The sequence below is a fragment of the Artemia sp. Qi Xiang Cuo genome, chromosome 18 (genome assembly GCF_049724085.1).
Source record: "Artemia sp. Qi Xiang Cuo chromosome 18, ASM4972408v1, whole genome shotgun sequence".
Classification (NCBI taxonomy): domain Eukaryota; kingdom Metazoa; phylum Arthropoda; class Branchiopoda; order Anostraca; family Artemiidae; genus Artemia; species Artemia sp. Qi Xiang Cuo.
Genome location: NC_142811.1, coordinates 41,340,944 through 41,358,046, shown reverse-complemented (window position 1 = coordinate 41,358,046; position 17,103 = coordinate 41,340,944).

Sequence of the window (17,103 nt, the reverse complement as noted above, 5' to 3'; positions counted from 1 at the left end):
AACACGACCTTATATTGTGGTTTCTGAAGACGTCATGAAATAATACCATTGCGCCATGACGTCATGAAATAAAATCATTACGTCGTGACGTCTTAATTACTATATAAGAAGCGTCAGAACTGTAAATGTTCTCATTAATAATTAGATAATGGTTAGATCAAAGCAAGCTATACGCAAGTTAAAAAAACAGTACTACACAAACAACAGAGATAGTATCTTGAAAAGAGAAAAGCAAAGGTATTCAACCGACCACGCGTATCGAGATGCGAAAATTGATAGTGACAAACAGCCTTATTATAATGATGTAGTTTATAGACATGCGAAAATTGAGACAGCCAAACAAAAGATCAAGGAACGTTATGATAATGATGAAGATTACCGAATCGAATATAAGAAATAAGAAAAGCAAAGGTATTCAACCGTCCAGGTGTATCGAGAAGTAAAAATTGAGACAGCCAAACAAAAGATCAAGGAGCGTTATCACAATGATGAAGATTACCGAAAAATATTTACAATAAAGAACGACCTCTTGCCTATACTAATTACAGTAGAGATACAGTAAAGAACGATCTCTCTCCCATACTAACTGATATATGGTGGTTCCAGGTGTAGTTACATAAAGGACGAATATAGCTCATCAAAAATTTATAATAAAGAACGAGCTCATGATTATACTAAATTTTATACGCCACTTAATTATAGTACAGGTTAGTAATTCAACAGATAGCTTGGCACTGGAGCATCGTAGATAGTTGTTCAATGGCTCATTTTAAAGTTACATCACGTCGCTAATTAAGTCATATATGGTTATTAGTACACAATAGGTTTTAGATATTTTATAATACGGAACGAACTCTTGCCTATAATAGATCATATACTCAAATTAATTATAGTTAATGATATGTTTTTTTTGGTAGCTGAATTACAAATTATAACAAAACGACCCCGGCTGGATTTGAACCACCAACCTCTCGGTTAACGGCCGATTGCGCTAGCTACTTGGACTATGACGTCATTAATTAAAGTTGTAAAATTAACAATATGATACATAACTGATATGATACATAATGATACGAAAAAGCCTTAGGCTTTTTTCTGTTTGTAATAATATATTATTAATGACGGTATTTCTAATGACTATATAAGAATTTACACAAAGAATTGTAAGGAATGAACTATAGACCATAAAATACATCTGTCAAACAGTTCATGGCTTAAAACTGTATAGTAAGAGCAACCCGGCTCAATAGTGACCAAAACTCTAAAAAAGGAATTTTGATACAAAGAGATAAAAGAGCCCATGGAACGAAATGTAGCCCATGGTAACTGAAGTATTAAAAGGAATCGTTATATGGAGGATGATGCAACACATACTAATCTTTAGATAAGATAGTATAGCATAAATTAATTTTAATTATCCAGGTTGCAGCGGTAGCTAGCAACCTAGTAAGAGACGATCACGTCCAATGTTAAGAAATATAAAAACCCATAGCTCCTGAAAAAGGAAGCAGATCAAAACAAATAGTACACCATTAGAACCGTCTTGTCCGAAACCCCTGTATAGGAAACTTTCTGTCATTTGGCTTGAACAGCAAGGGAAATATATTGGCTTGAAAATCAAGAAAATTGACTTTAACCACGTTATTCTCCACAAACGGCATATTTTTTTTCCACAGATAGCTTGGCACTGGAGCATCGTAGAGAGTTATTCAATACCTCATTTTAAAGGAAATTAATTCGGTTAAATATCTTTTGTAACTAAAATAAATTATTTCCAAGACAGAATAAATTTCTTCACTAAAAACTGCATTTTTGATGTCTTTCCATACTGCAGTCTTTTCAAAGATATTTGATTTTTGTACATAAATCATAATCGTATACCAGCGGTAAGATTTGAAACCATATATCCTGGTTGCAGCGGTAGCTAGCAACCTAGTAAGAGATGATCACGTCCAATAATAAGAAATATAAAAACCCAAAGTTCCTAACAGAGGAGTCAGATCAAAACCAAAAGTACACCATTAGAACCGCCTTGTCCGAAACCCCTGTATAGGAAACTTTCTGTCCCTTGGCTTGAACAGCAAGGGAAATATATTGGCTTGAAAATCAAGAAAAGTGGCAGCAACTACAACATTCTGCCTAAACGGGATATTTTTTTCTTTTTTTCTTTTTTCTTTCTTTTCCACAGATAGCTTGGCACTGGAATATCGTAGAGAGTTGTTCAATAGCTCATTTTAAAGGAAATTAGATGGGTTAAAAATCTATAGTAATTAAAATAAATTATTTCTAAAAGACATTAAATTTTTCCACCAAAAACTGCATTTTTGATGTCTTTTCACACTGCAGTATTTCAAACATAATCGTATACCAGCGGTAAGATTTCAACCCACGCCTCCGAAGAGACAGGTGGCTAACACCAGTGTCTTGGACCACTCGGCCAGGCTGCCTCTTACAATTTGGGTTGCAGCAGTAGCTAGCAACCTAGTAAGAGACGATCAGTCCCATGCTAAGAACTATAAAAACCCAAAACTCCTAAAAATAGAGTCAGATGAAAACAAAAGTACATCATTAGAATTACCTTGTCTGAAACCCTACTATATAAATAATGAATATCGTCATAGCTTTATATTAGAACTATGACGTGAATAGAAAAACACGAAATTATGTTGTGGTTTCTGAAGACGTCATGAAATAATATCATTGCGCCATTACGTCATCATGAAATAAAATCATTACGTCGTGACGTCATAATTACTATATAAGAAGCGTCAGAACTGTAAATGTTCTCATTCATAATTAGATAATGGTTAGATCAAAGCAAGCTGCACGCAAGTTAAAAAACAGTACTTCACAAACCACAAAGATAGCATATTGAAATAAGAAAAGCAAAGGTATTCAACCAACCAAGCGTATCCAGAAGTAAAAATTGAGAGAGCAAAACAAAACAGCAAAATTTGTTATAAAAATGATCAAGTTTACAGAGATACAAAAATTGAGACAGCCAAACAAAAGATCAAGGAGAGTTATCACAATGATGAAGATTACCGCATCAAATATAAGAAAAACCAAAAGCAGAGGTATTCAACCGTTCAGGTGTATCGACAAGTAAAAATTGAGACAGCCAAACAAAAGATCAAGGAGCGTTATCAAAATGATGAAGATTACAGAGAAGCAAGAATTGAGCAGGCTAGAAAAAGATCAAGGAGCGTCATCACATTGATAAGCTTTATAGAGAAGCAAAAATTGAGCATGCTAGACAAAAGAGCAAGGAACGGTATGATAATCCGGGTTGCAGCGGTAGCTAGCAACCTAGTAAGAGACGATCACGTCCAATGTTAAGAAATATAAAAACCCATAGCTCCTAAAAAAATTGGCTTGAAAATCAAGAAAATTGACTTTAACCACGTTTTTCTCCCCAAACGGGATATTTTTTCTCTTTTCTTTGTATCCAGAGATAGCTTGGCACTGGAACATCGTAGAGGGTTGTTCAATAGCTCATCCTATTAATTTGGTTAAAAATCTATAGTAACTAAAATAAATTTTTTCTAAAAGAGAATAAATTTTTCCAATAAAAACTGTATTTTTGATGCAGTGACGTCATAATTACTATATAAGAAACGTCAAAACTGTATATAGTAAAGAACGAACTTCAGTCCATAGTAACTAATCCGGGTTGCAGCGGAAGCTAGCAATCCGGGTTGCAGCGGTAGCTAGCAACCTAGTAAGAGACGATCACGTCCAATGTTAAGAAATATAAAAACCCATAGCTCCTAAAAAAGGAGTCAGATCAAAACAAAAAGTACACCATTAGAACCGCCTTCTCCGAAACCCCTTTATAGGAAACTTTCTGTCCCTTGGCTTGAACAGCAAGGGAAATATATTGGCTTGAATTTCAAGAAAATTGACTTTAACCACGTTATTCTCCCCAAACGGGATATTTTTTTCTCTTTTCCTTGTATCCAGAGATAGCTTAGCACTGGAACATCGTAGAGGGTTGTTCAATAGCTCATCCTAAAGAAAATTAATTGGGTTAAAAATCTATAGCAACTAAAATAAATTATTTCTAAAAGAGAATAAATTTTTCCAATAAAAACTGTATTTTTGATGCAGTGACGTCATAATTACTATATAAGAAACGTCAAAGCTTTATATAGTAAAGAACGAACTTCAGTCCATAGTAACTAAAACTTTGGTATAAAATACTGTCAGCGGTGGGATTCGATCCCATGCCTCCGAATTTAAGAGTGGCTAACACCAGCACCTTAAACCACTCGACCACGCTGCCTCACATAACTATGCCATTATAATGCCATTATAAACGCCATAATACTCTAAATTAAAACTCTAAACTAAAGCTTAAACTCTTCGATGTGTTTTGCTATCAGGCCACCTTTCTATGAAGCTGTTATTACAGTAAAGAACGATCTCTCGTCCATATTGTAATAAAGAACGACCTCTTGCCTATACTAAATTTTATAGGCCGCTTAACTATAGCATAGGCTAGTACAGTTATTATATTTAAGGCCAATATATTAAAATTTTCCACTAAAAGACGGTCATTGGAATAAATCCGGGTTGCAGCGGTAGCTAGTAACCTAGTAAGAGACGATCACGTCCAATGTTAAGAAATATAAAAACCCATAGTTCCTAAAAAAGGAGTCAGATCAAAACAAAAAGTACACCATTAGAACCGCCTTGTCCGAAACTCCTGTATAGGAAACTTTTTGTCCCTTGGTTTGAACAGCAAGGGAAATATATTGGCTTGAAAATCAAGAAAATTGACTTTAACCACGTTATTCTCACCAAACGGGATATTTTTTTCTCTTTTCTTTTTTTTGTATCCAGAGATAGCTCGGCACTGGAACATCGTAGAGGGTTGTTCAATAGCTCATTTTAAAGGAAATTAATTGGGTTAAAAACCTTTTGTAACTAAAATAAATTATTTCTAAAAGAGAATAAATTTTTCCACCCAAAACTGCATTTTCGATGTCTTTTCACACTGCAGTCTTTCAAACATAATCGTACACCAGCGGTAAGATTTGAACCAACGCCTCCACAGAGACTTGTGGCTAACACCAGTGCCTTGGACCACTCGGCCAGGCTGCCTCTCATAAATAAATATATATGTGAATTTGGGTTGCAGCAGTTCCGGGTTGCAGCGGTAGCTAGCAACCTAGTAAGAGACGATCACGTCCAATGTTAAGAAATATAAAAACCCATAGTTTCTAACAAAGGAGTCAGATCAAAACAAAAAGTATACCATTAGAACCGCCTTGTCCGAAACCCTGTATAGGAAACTTTCTGTCCCTTGGCTTGAACAGCAAGGGAAATATATTGGCTTGAAAATCAAGAAAATTGACTTTAACCACGTTATTCTCCCCAAACGGAATATTTTTTTTCTTTTTTCTTTTTTTGTATCCAGAGATAGCTTGGCACTGGAACATCGTAGAGGGTTGTTCAATAGCTCATTTTAAAGGAAATTAATTGGGTTAAAAACCTTTTGTAACTAAAATAAATTATTTATAAAAGAGAATAAATTTTATAATAAAGATCGAACTCTTTCTAATTATAATAAAGATTCCCTATACTAACTTGCATAGGCAACTTCACTATAGTTAAGATTACAGTATTTATATTATACATCATTATAAATTATAAAAGGTTCAAATGTTCGAAGATTATAGAGTTAAAACTTTTCCCACACCGGGAATCGAACCCGGGCCTGTTAAGTGAAAATTAACTATCCTAGCCACTAGACCATATGGGACCATCCTGTTTGTAATCATCTGGCTTGCAGCGGTAGCTAGCAACCTAGTAGGAGACGATCACGCCATATAGTAGATACTAAAGTAACCCTTAACTCCTGAAAAAATATTCAAATCAAAACAAAGTATACTATTAGAACTGCCTTGTCCAAAACTTCTATATAGCAAACTTACCGTTTTTGGCTTGATCCGGGTTGCAGCGGTAGCTAGCAACCTAGTAAGAGACGATCACGTCCAATGTTAAGAAATATAAAAACCCATAGCTCCTAGAATTTACAATAAAGAACGGACTCTAATTACATTTTGTAATCAGGAAATATAAAATATATTACAGTAATACAGTAAGGACCGAAGTCAATCTCATAGTAACTGATGCAACAGGGAAAACTACTAACTTGCATAGGTAACTTAACTATAGTTAAGATTACAGTATTTATCATAGGCAGCGCGCTAGCGCTGCCTAAGTAAAGAACGATGTGGGCACAATGTGTTGTTGTTTTTTTTGGTTTTTTCACCATACCCGGGCACTTCGTATCGAAGGAGTCGTCGTAACAGCTTCGAAAAGGGCTCATTCGATTGGAAATCGGAGTGGCTAGTGCCCTTTTTAATAGTCAAAAGTGATTGGAGGGCAACTAGCCCCCCCCCCTCCTCACGCCCATCATTACCCCAAAAACATTCAATCAAACCTTTGAGATATCCATTTTGTTCAGGGTAGCGGTTTTTCAAGTAAAAACTGTGTTTTTGAGGAGGACACTCCCCCAAAACCCTCAGGGCAAGGGCTTTAAGTTATGCCCTGGGGGCATATTAGGTTTTTAAAGAAGGTGTTGTTTCAGAAACTTCAAAACAGGCTCATTCGATTGGAAATTCAAAGGGCTAGTACCCTTTTTAATAGTCGAAAGTGATTGGAGGGCAACTAGCCTCCCCCCCCCAACGCCCATCAGTCCCCCAAACACATCCAATCAAAATTTTGAGATAGACATTTTGTTCAGCGTAGTTGATTTCCAGATAGAAAACATGTTTTTGAGGAGGACACTCCCCCACAACCCTCAGGGCAAGGATTATAAGTTATGCCCTGGGGGCATATAAGGTTTTTATTGAAATCTTTGTAGTGGAAACTTGAAAAAGGGCTCATTCGATTTGAAATTCAAATAGCTAGTACCCTTTTTAATAGTCGAAAGTAATTTGAGGGCAACTAGCCCCCTCCCCCACACCCATCATTCCCCCAAACACATCCAATAAAATTTTGAGATAGCCATTTTGTTTAGCGTAGTTGATTTCCAGATAGAAAACATGTTTTTGAGAAGGACAGTCCCTCACAACGCTAAGGGCAAGGATTATAATCTATGCCCAGGGGGTATATAAGATTTTTATTGAAATCTTTGTTGTAGAAACTTGTAAAAGGACTCATTCGATTTGAAATTCGAAGGGCTAGTACCCTTTTTTACCCACAAAATAAGTTTTTCAAAGAAAAGTAAAGAACTCCATTACACAAAAAATGGGAAATAAAATTAGGACTAGACCAAAATAAGGAGATCCAAGAGAAATAAAGAAAACCTTTACTTTGTGCAAAAGCAATTATTCAAGCAAAAACTATTGAAAAAAGCCTTTGACTTTACGTTTTCCTAGTTGTACATTAAAGAACAAACTTTAGTCGATAGTAACTGAAGTATTATAAGCAATCATTATATAGATGAGGAATTTTACTTAAAAAATCATTACAGGTAAAAATTTCCCTTACCGGGAATCGAGGTTTGAAGCTTCTATCTGCAAAAATGTGGAATTTGGTATTTTTTTGCCAGAAGAAAGAAAGATCACGAATGCGTGTTTATTTGATTTTTTTACCAGAAGTGATTGGATCGACTCTGAGGTTCTAGAATGCCGCAAGAGGGCTCATTCGAGCGGAAATCAAAAGTTCTAGTCCCCTTTTTAATCAGAAACAAAATATTTAGAAAATAGAATCACTTTTTACAAAAAACTGCATTTTTTATGTCTTTTCATACTGAAGTCTTTCCAAAGATATTTGATTATTGAAGAAACCCCGATTTCTAACCATTTTTAACAGAATGGCTATCTAAAACTTTTATCTGATGCGATGGGAGAAAAAGGGCCTAAGGGGAGGGGGCTAATTTCCTTTTAATTTCCAATCGAATGAGCCCTCTCTGAAGTTTTTACACGCATTTCTTCTATAAGAACCATGTTTGCCCCCAGGGCATAATTTATAACGCCTTCCCCCGGGCCCTGTATTGACCCAGCAGACTCTGTTATATGATCTTTGAGCTTTTTTTTTAATAGAATGGCAATCTCAAAATGTATTTGGGGAAAAAATGCACGGGGGGACTAGTTACCCTCTGATCAGTTTTTACTCTTAATCTAATAAAGAGCGAACCACAGATGTCCACAGACCATAGTAACCAAAAGGTAAAAACACGTTTTGAATAAAATAGCCATCTGACACTGACTCAGGAATGGTAACTATTATTTCGGTTTTTCTTAAAAGTAAAAGTTTATTGCGAAAAAAAATTTATGGTGATTTCGAAAAAAAACCTGAAAACCCTCGAAAATGGCGTCAGATAAAAATGAAAAGTGTAACATTGGAATCAGCATGGTTGAAAACTTCTTGCAGTAAAATTATAGTCCTCCTCCTTAAATAACAAGGAAAATCCCTTTTTTACATCGCTAGCACTGATTTGTCTCCCGCTTTTTTTTCTCGTTTTTTTTCAGCAGACCTAGCGGGCTATCAGAACACCATAGAGAGATACTTAATGGCTCATTCAAAAGCTATTTGTCATATCTAAGTGCTTTTCATAAATTCCGCCATCTGCAAGTGCCATATGATACTGAAATGGCCCTTTTTGTGCCATTTCTAAAGGGGTGGGGCTAGCGGGCTACCAAAACATCGTAGACAGATGTTTAACAGTTCACATAAAAGCTATTTCTCATATTTACGTTTCCCTATAAAATCCATCATATCCTAGTGAGTAGAGCGGGGGGTGCTACTCCGGGGGGGAGTCCATATATGGGCATAGAACCACGTGGTTTATGGACTTTGTCAGTGAGAATTTGAAAAACAGGAACTTTGTCACTTTCATGGATGTCAACAGCAATTTATGGATGGTTTTATGGACTTTGTCAGTGAGAATGGAAAAACAGAAACTTTGTAACATTTATGTCTGTTTTCATGAATGGTTATGTGTGTTAATTATTTGATGGTTTTATGGATTTTGTCAGTGAGAATGGAAAAACAGGAACTTTGACACTTCCTTCTTGTTGTTGTTCAAGCCAGATGTTACGAGTTTCCAGGAAACAGTATTTGTTATTGTTGTTTCCAAGCCAAATGTTGTTGTCGTTTGAAGCAAAGTTAATGACATTTCTTTCCTGTTTGAGGCAGATGCTATGACCCGGAAATAGAATTTGTTATTGTTATTCGAACCAGATGTTGTTGTTTTGGTTATTCGAGGCAGATGTTATGATCTAAAAATAGAATTTGTTTCCGAGCCAAATGTTACGAGTTCCCGGAAAAAGTTACATCACCCTTCTCAACCAATCAGCGACTCAGTTAAATCCCCCATCTCAGCCAAATAGAGGGCTTGTTACATATGGTTTTCCCCGTTACATAACAATTCGCCCTTGAGATTTCGTATATAACGGACATGCAATGTGACTAAATTATCAGAAAGTATTTTGACACAGTGCAAACAACCTGACAATGGATAAAACAATTAACATAATTGATGAGCTTGTGGTCTTGGCAGCCGCAATTAGCAATGTAAGTGCATTTTTATTTTCAAACAAATTTTCCTTGGACATCCTCCAATATATTCAGCTAAAACGTAAATTTATTCCTCTACCCCCCCCCACCATTGTTTTACAATCCCAAATTCTCGCAAAAGAAATACCATTTCAATAAATTCCTTCCTTCTATATTTCCAGCTAAATCCCCCCTCCCTCCACCATTGTTTTACAATCCCAAATTCTCGCAAAAAGAAATACTTTTTCGATAAATTCCTTCCCTCTATATTTCCAGCTAAATCCCCCCTCCCTCCACCAGTGTTTTACACTCCCACATTCTCGCAAAAAGAAATACATTTTTCGATAAATTCCTTCCCTCTATATTTCCAGCTAAATCCCCCCTCCCTCCACCATTGTTTTACAATCCCAAATTCTCGCGAAAAGAAATACCATTTCAATAAATTCCTTCCCTCTATATGTCCAGCTAAATCCCCCCCTCCCTCCCCCCTTGTTTTACAATCTCAAATTCTCCCAAAAATAAATAGCATTTCAATAAATTCCTTCCTTCTATATTTCCAGCTAAATCCCCCCCTCCCTCCACCATTGTTTTAAAATCCCAAATTCTCGCAAAAAGAAATAATTTTTCGATAAATTCCTTCCCTCTATATTTCCAGCTAAATCCCCCCTCCCTCCACCATTGTTTTACAATCCCAAATTCTCGCAAAAGAAATACTTTTTTCGATAAATTCCTTCCCTCTATATTTCCAGCTAAATCCCCCCTCCCTCCCCCAGTGTTTTAAAAACTCATATTCTCGCAAAAGAAATAGATTTTCAATTTATTAATTCCTTCTATATTTCCCGATACATCCCCCCTCCCTCCCCCCGTTGTTTAATTAAACCCAGAATAGCACAATTAAATTCTTTTTTCTCTCATTGAGTTCCATCGATATTTCCAGCTCAATCCCCCCTCCCTCCCCCATTGTGTGGCAAGCCACAATTATCGCGAAAAGAAATACTGTTTTCGATAAATTCCTTCCCTCTATATTTCCAGCTAAATACCCCCTCCCCACAAACCATACTCAATGCAAAACGTAAATATATTCTTTTACCGTCAAAACCTAACCACCGCACAAAGAAATACCTTTTTGATAAATTTGGCCTTTCTGTAAGCCTTATCAACTTCTGCATATCTCTTAGCTATTAACCCGATATGTTTTGACAGTACATTTCCGCAGGGTTATAATTACTTTGTCATCCCCTCTTTCCGGTGTGTTTACGAACGCGGCAGCCAAAGGTTTTCTCCGTCAAAATTAAAACACTTTGAGGCAATAATTAGAATTGTAGTTTCGTAACCTGTATGGAAGGAGAGAAACAGATTAAGTTTAACAATATATTTAGGGCATTATGTGAAAGGGGGCAATACATCGCTTCTAACAGCTTCGTTGTAAGTAAAAGTAAGGGGTATTCTGTGTATAGACATGTACGCCCATTGACAAGAAAACTAATGTGTAAATTTATAATTTTTTCAAGCCTTCAATAAAGTTTCTTTTATATTCCCGGGCGTGAATCCAGGATTTTTGTTGGTGGTTAGCACTTTTATTAGAAATAGAAAAGATAATTGCTTCTCTTTCGAATGAATAAAACGCATGATTAACTCTATGAGAGTGATTGCTTTAATTTTCCTAATTTAGGGGGGGAGAGAATATGTTTTTTGTTCTTTCTTAGTGATAAACTAAACAAAATTATGGTTAATAACTTTCCTTCTTTAAAAAGGGAGAAATTATTTTGATTTGATTTTTCTTCTTTTCTTTATAAGGCAAATTATGAAGAATTTGCGGGCACTACATTGATGGGGCCTATGTCTGGCGCAAATAGCGAAGAATGCGTGCCCCCTCCTGCTAAGAAGACGAGGACCAATAATGCGCCCCCTGTCATCCAATATGGTCGCTGGTCGAAGCCCCCCAGCTCCACACTGCCTATCCAAGTGCAACCATCCATGCAAGCCCCTGCCCTGACTATGCAAGTCACAACTCCTGCACAAGAAATTAACGTCGGCCCCTCCACCCTCCAACGTACGTTACCTGGGCCTTCAAGACAATTCGTAGACCTAACATTGGTTCCTTCTCACGCACTATCTGAGCTATCAGCTCCACATCAATCGTCAGTGCACGCTCTGTCAAGTCCTGTGACGTACATGCACAATAGAGTGGTTGTCTCCTTCAAGCATGTCAGAGACAAACCACGGTCTCACTCTCGGTTTCTGGTCAAGACTCAAGCTGACTGTACCGTTAGTGATAAATATGAAGACTAGAGTATTTTTTTTCAATCAAGTAAGTTATTTTTAAGCTGTTAGAGAGCCCTTCACTCTCTACTTTTGTCTTTTCATTTTTTTCTATCATTCAGGACCAAGAAATATCTAAACAAAACCGATTTTTCAAAACTGTGTAAAAGTATATCTCAGTGAGATATTAACCCCCCGCCCAACCCTTGTTTTATCGGCCCTCCCTCACAGATATATAAATATATTTTTTACATAGAAACCACACACTTCTAATATTTGCTATCGCATAGATAGCTCTTAAGCGAAAATTTTTATGTAATTTAAATTAAGGCTCACCTTTTGAAACTCAAAATACCCTATTTTTCTCACTTAGTTTTAAGAGAGAGATTATTCTATTTGTCACATATTGACGTTCTAATTTACACTGAATATTTCAATCGTGCCAAAGATTTTAGTGAGGGGAAACCAAGTTAACGGTTCAATCCTGGAACACTCGCGCGGCGGCTTACAATAATTAAACTCATGTGTTTACTGAACCTGTATGGAATTAGAGAGAAATGAATTATGATCTAACAAGATTTTTTTTGGGGCATTATGTATTTGGCCGTGGAGCCAGTGGGTCCAGGAAGCATCGCGGGAAGCGATGCGGGCCCCCGAGAAGCACCACAGGGATGCGCCATGGGTCAGGGAAGCGCCACGGGCTCTAGAAGCATCGCGGGAAGCGATGCGGGTCCAGAGAAGCGCCACAGGGATGTGCCACGAGTCAGGGAAGCGTCACGGGGTCGAGAAGCATCGCGGGACGCGATGCGGGCCCCGAGAAGCACCACAGGGATGCGCCATGAGTCAGGGAAGCGCCGGGGAAAGCACCACGGGTCCAAGAAGCGCCACGGGTCAGGGAATTGCCACAGGGATGCCCCCCCCCCAAAAAAAAAAAATCCTATGACATATCTTAGATCGTCGTTAAGCTATTTTTTTCATTTATAGGGTTTCCGTGTCCCCGACACACCGTAGAGTGAAGAATGGGAATACGATGCATCTTTGGAGTCCCACAACAATTTAACATGGGACGACTCTATTGAAGTACCTGACAATATTGATGAGTTTTTAGAGGATTTTTTTAAAGTAGATAATAGCACAGTTGAACTGGTAGACTTGAGCCAAAATACATTGCAAATTTTAGACGATTTTACCCGGGAATTGGCAGGGAACCCTCCTCCCACCGATTACCCACTTCAAACAACTGAAGTGGAACAGAGTCCAGATATTGTTGAACAAGTAGGGGGAGGGGATACATCATTCCCAGACTTTCAGCTGTCCAATACAATATTGAATAATATAGTTGTTTTCACTGCAACGTTTGGGGATCCCTTTAATACGCTAATGGGGGGAAATTTTGCTTTTGATCCAGTAGAGATTGTGCATGCCTATGTAGATAAAATTCGTGCACTACTGGAGAACCAAAGTCAGTTGTGGGGGGGTAGGGATTCAATTGAGGGTTCTATTGTTTTAAAGGTTTTTTATTTGAATGAGGGGAAAAGCGAGGTTTACTATCATTTCGTAAATTCCGAGATGCGTATAATTTATCCAAGTTTAGAAAATTTTGGGAATGTTTTTAGCGACTGGGTTGGGAAAAGTATCGCGCCTCTCGAGAACTATAACGAAAATGGAAGTGGCTCTGTAGTTTTATTCATTGAGAATTTAAGTGTAAATATATGTAAATTTAAGAAAGATTTTATTTTAAGAGGGGGGCATAGGGATGCGGGTCCAGTTTTAAATTATAATCCATATCTAAAGGGTTGTCAAGGTGTCCAACGGATTTGTATTGAAACAGATCAAAAGCGTTTCAAGTATGCCTTCCTCATGTCAGCTTTCCGAGTATTGAAAGATGACGCTACCAAGACGAATTTAGATCGTTGGACTGTACTCGGGAAAGACGAGTCCCTTTTTCAAGTTGTAGATTTTTCATGTTTAGAGGTGAAATATCCAGTGACGCTACGAGCTATTGATCTGTTCGATAAGGACAATGCCCACTTGAATATCTGCGTTACTGTGGTTCAGTACGAAACAGAATTTGAACATGGGGCTCGTATTAAAAAGAAGGGGGTGGTCTTCCCAGTAAGGGGCCCCTCAGTTGATTTGGTTAAACACTGGGTTTGGTTGCTTTACACACCACCTAGACAACCGAACGCAATTGGGCATTTTAACCCAATCACTGACAGGAGGAGAGGTCTGGGGGGTGGGAAGCATAGGGGGACCCGTTTCTACTGCCCAACATTTTTCTCACAATTCCGTAGTGATATAAAACTACGGGATCACATGACGCATTGTAGACGGCATGGGTACCAGACAGTGGAAACCGTTTCAGGGGATAGGGCCATTCTACGTTTTACAAATTTTCAAAACACCCTTTTCCAATGCAACAAAATATCTTTAGACTGTAAGGCTCAGCTGGTGGAGGTGAATGACCCACAATATCCAAACCGTATCAAAGAACACCAGGCAATTGCAGTCTCCTATGCCCCCGCACGAAGAGATAATTCTAATACCATGTGGCTGTTAGAAGTAGCAGAAACATTAGATGAGGGTGATGAGTGCATGGTCAAGGCATTGACTAAACTGATTGGCACGGCTAATGGTGCTATTTCTCGTTTGAGAAATACGCCTTATCCAATGGTGCTGTCTGCAGAGGATCGTCTCGCGATTAAAAATCAAAAAATCTGTTGGGTATGCAAGGGGGAGTTTGTCGAGGAGGATACGGGGTCTAAAGGGAAAAGCGGGGGGCGGGGGACAGTCAGCGACCACGACCACTTGGGGTAGGACAGATCCTCTGGGGGCAGTAATTTTAGGGGAGTAGCGCATCAATCGTGTAATTTAAACGTTAGCCAACAGTTTTTCATCCCAGTTTTTATCAATAATTCTAACTATGAATTAAAATTTATTTTACCGGCACTGGCACGTATGCATAGGGAGGGAGGGGGAGTAGATAGCCCATGGGTGTATAATTTATTTACCTACAACATTATTCCCCAATCAGCCGAGAAGCTATTGATTCTCGAACTGAAATGGCAGGTAGTGGATAATGAGCGTACGTGCTGGAATAAAATCAGGTTTTTAGATTCCTGTAGTTTTTTCCCAAAATCTCTTAGTCAACTAATTCAAGTGCAGAAAAGTGACAATTTTGATAGCTTTCCCTTGCTTAAACAGCATTTTCCAGACAGTGAAATGTATGACTTATTAACCAGCAAAGTTGTCTAAGCATATGATTATTACTGTTCTGGCGCTCGCTAAAGCGAGGAGAAACTACCTCCAATTGAAGCTTTTCAGGATTCACTCACCAACAGTGAATGCACAGTTGAGGAGTACGAGTTTGCCAAGAAGGTGTGGTCCAAGGGGGATTGTATAAATGGGTGGGATTATTGTAGACTGTACTTGGCGAGTGACGTTCTAACTTTGTTTGATATAGTCTGTAAGAATACAGACCAGATCTATTCAGAGTTCGGACTAGATAGAGGATACTATTTTTATACACCACAGTTAGTGATGGATTTAATTTTAAAAATTAGCAGGGAGAAAATAGGCCTAATCACGGACGTAGATCAGCACCTGTTTGTAGAGCGTTTAATGCGGGGGGGGTATGTTTTTCATGGGGACCGCGTCTTATCAACCGATCCGAGCGGACAAAGCACCGGTGTAAAGTCAAATGCAGTGTTCTTGGACATGAACTCGTTGTACCCCTTGGCAATGTCTCACTACTCTTTGCCGTGTGGGAACTATCAATGGCTTGAGAATCCTTGTGAGTTCCCCGACATTAACACTGTCGAGGACAACGGGCCACAAGGATGGTTCTTTGAAATTGACGGTCACATTCCGCTGGCCCTTCACGACTCAGTCAAGGATTTTGTTTTTCCCTGTATCAATCGAGCAGTGACCAGGGACTCGTTGAGCCCCTACAATCGGTCATTGGTTGAGGATATGGGGATGCATTGGACTCCCTCTAAACAAAATCTGATTGCTGATTTGGACCATAAAGAGAATATCATTGTTCACCATGTACTTTTGCACTTGATGGTGAACAATGGCTTCAAAATCACCAAAATACATAGGGTCCTTCAGTTTAATCAGAAACCTTATTTGAAAACGTTTATCGATACTTTTGTCGATAAACGTTCTAGGACAAGTTCAAAGGTGGAGAAGGACTTGTACAAGCTCATTCTAAATTCAGCGTTTGGCAAAATGTGCGAAAGCGTACGTAACAGATCTCGCTGTGACGTCGTGACTGACCCTCTAGAGTGTGCACGAATTATTGCCGATCCCAATTTTACATTGTTCACGAGCATAGAGGCTGGCATGGTTCTTCTACACAGGAAAAAGCGAAACGTAGTACTGAACAAGAATATCGCAGGAGGTAGTTCAGTACTAGAAATTTCAAAAAAGCTCATGTTATCGTTCTTTTACAATGTTTGCAAGGTGCAATGGCCACGGGAGGGGGAGGTTCAAGTATATTAAGGGGATATCGATTCTCTACTGCTAAAAGTAAAAGATGAAGATTTATTGGGCGATTTGCAAAATGGGGTGCACATCAGCTCGCGGATGGATTTCACCAACTGGAACCCATCCCTCTATCCCGAGCTGGTGAAACGTCAAGCCCCCAACCAACTATTAAAATTAAAATCTGAAACGGGGAGTGATTTGATATCTAGGGGGTGTTCCCGGGTCCCAAAGTTTATTGCATGGAAACACATAGTGGGGATGAAAAGAAGACATGTACGGGGGTGCCTACACACTTCGTAAAGAGCAATTTTAACTTGAGCGTGTACAAAGACTGTGTAGAAAGTAGCCTAGTGCCAAGAGCACAAGTGCTTGCAATTCGCTCTCTACAGTATAGAAATTATACTGTCAGAGTGGAAAAAAATGCAATATCATGTATATCTGACAAAGTCTATGTGCTCGAGAACGGCGTGAGTGTCCTGCCCTATGGCCACCATCTTATTTCAGACCGAGTTGAATGAACTCACTACCGCAATCATCTTGGTCTGGATAAACTAATCTAACCATCCTTCAACCTCATCTAACCCACGCACTAACCACCCCCACTACCCCGGAGCTGTGACGACAACTATTGTGCCATCGCGGCTCCCGGGGGGGTGGGGGACCCTTCCCAAGGCCGGCTCCCGGGGGGGGGGGCACCAATCACTCTAATGTTCAACTGTGCTAGTTCCAAGTGTTGTTTGTTGTATAGAAAAGTGTTGTATAGAAAAGTGTTGTATAGAAAAGTGTTGTACAAAAGTGCTGTAGATGGACAAAGGTGTTGTATAGAAAGTGCTGTAG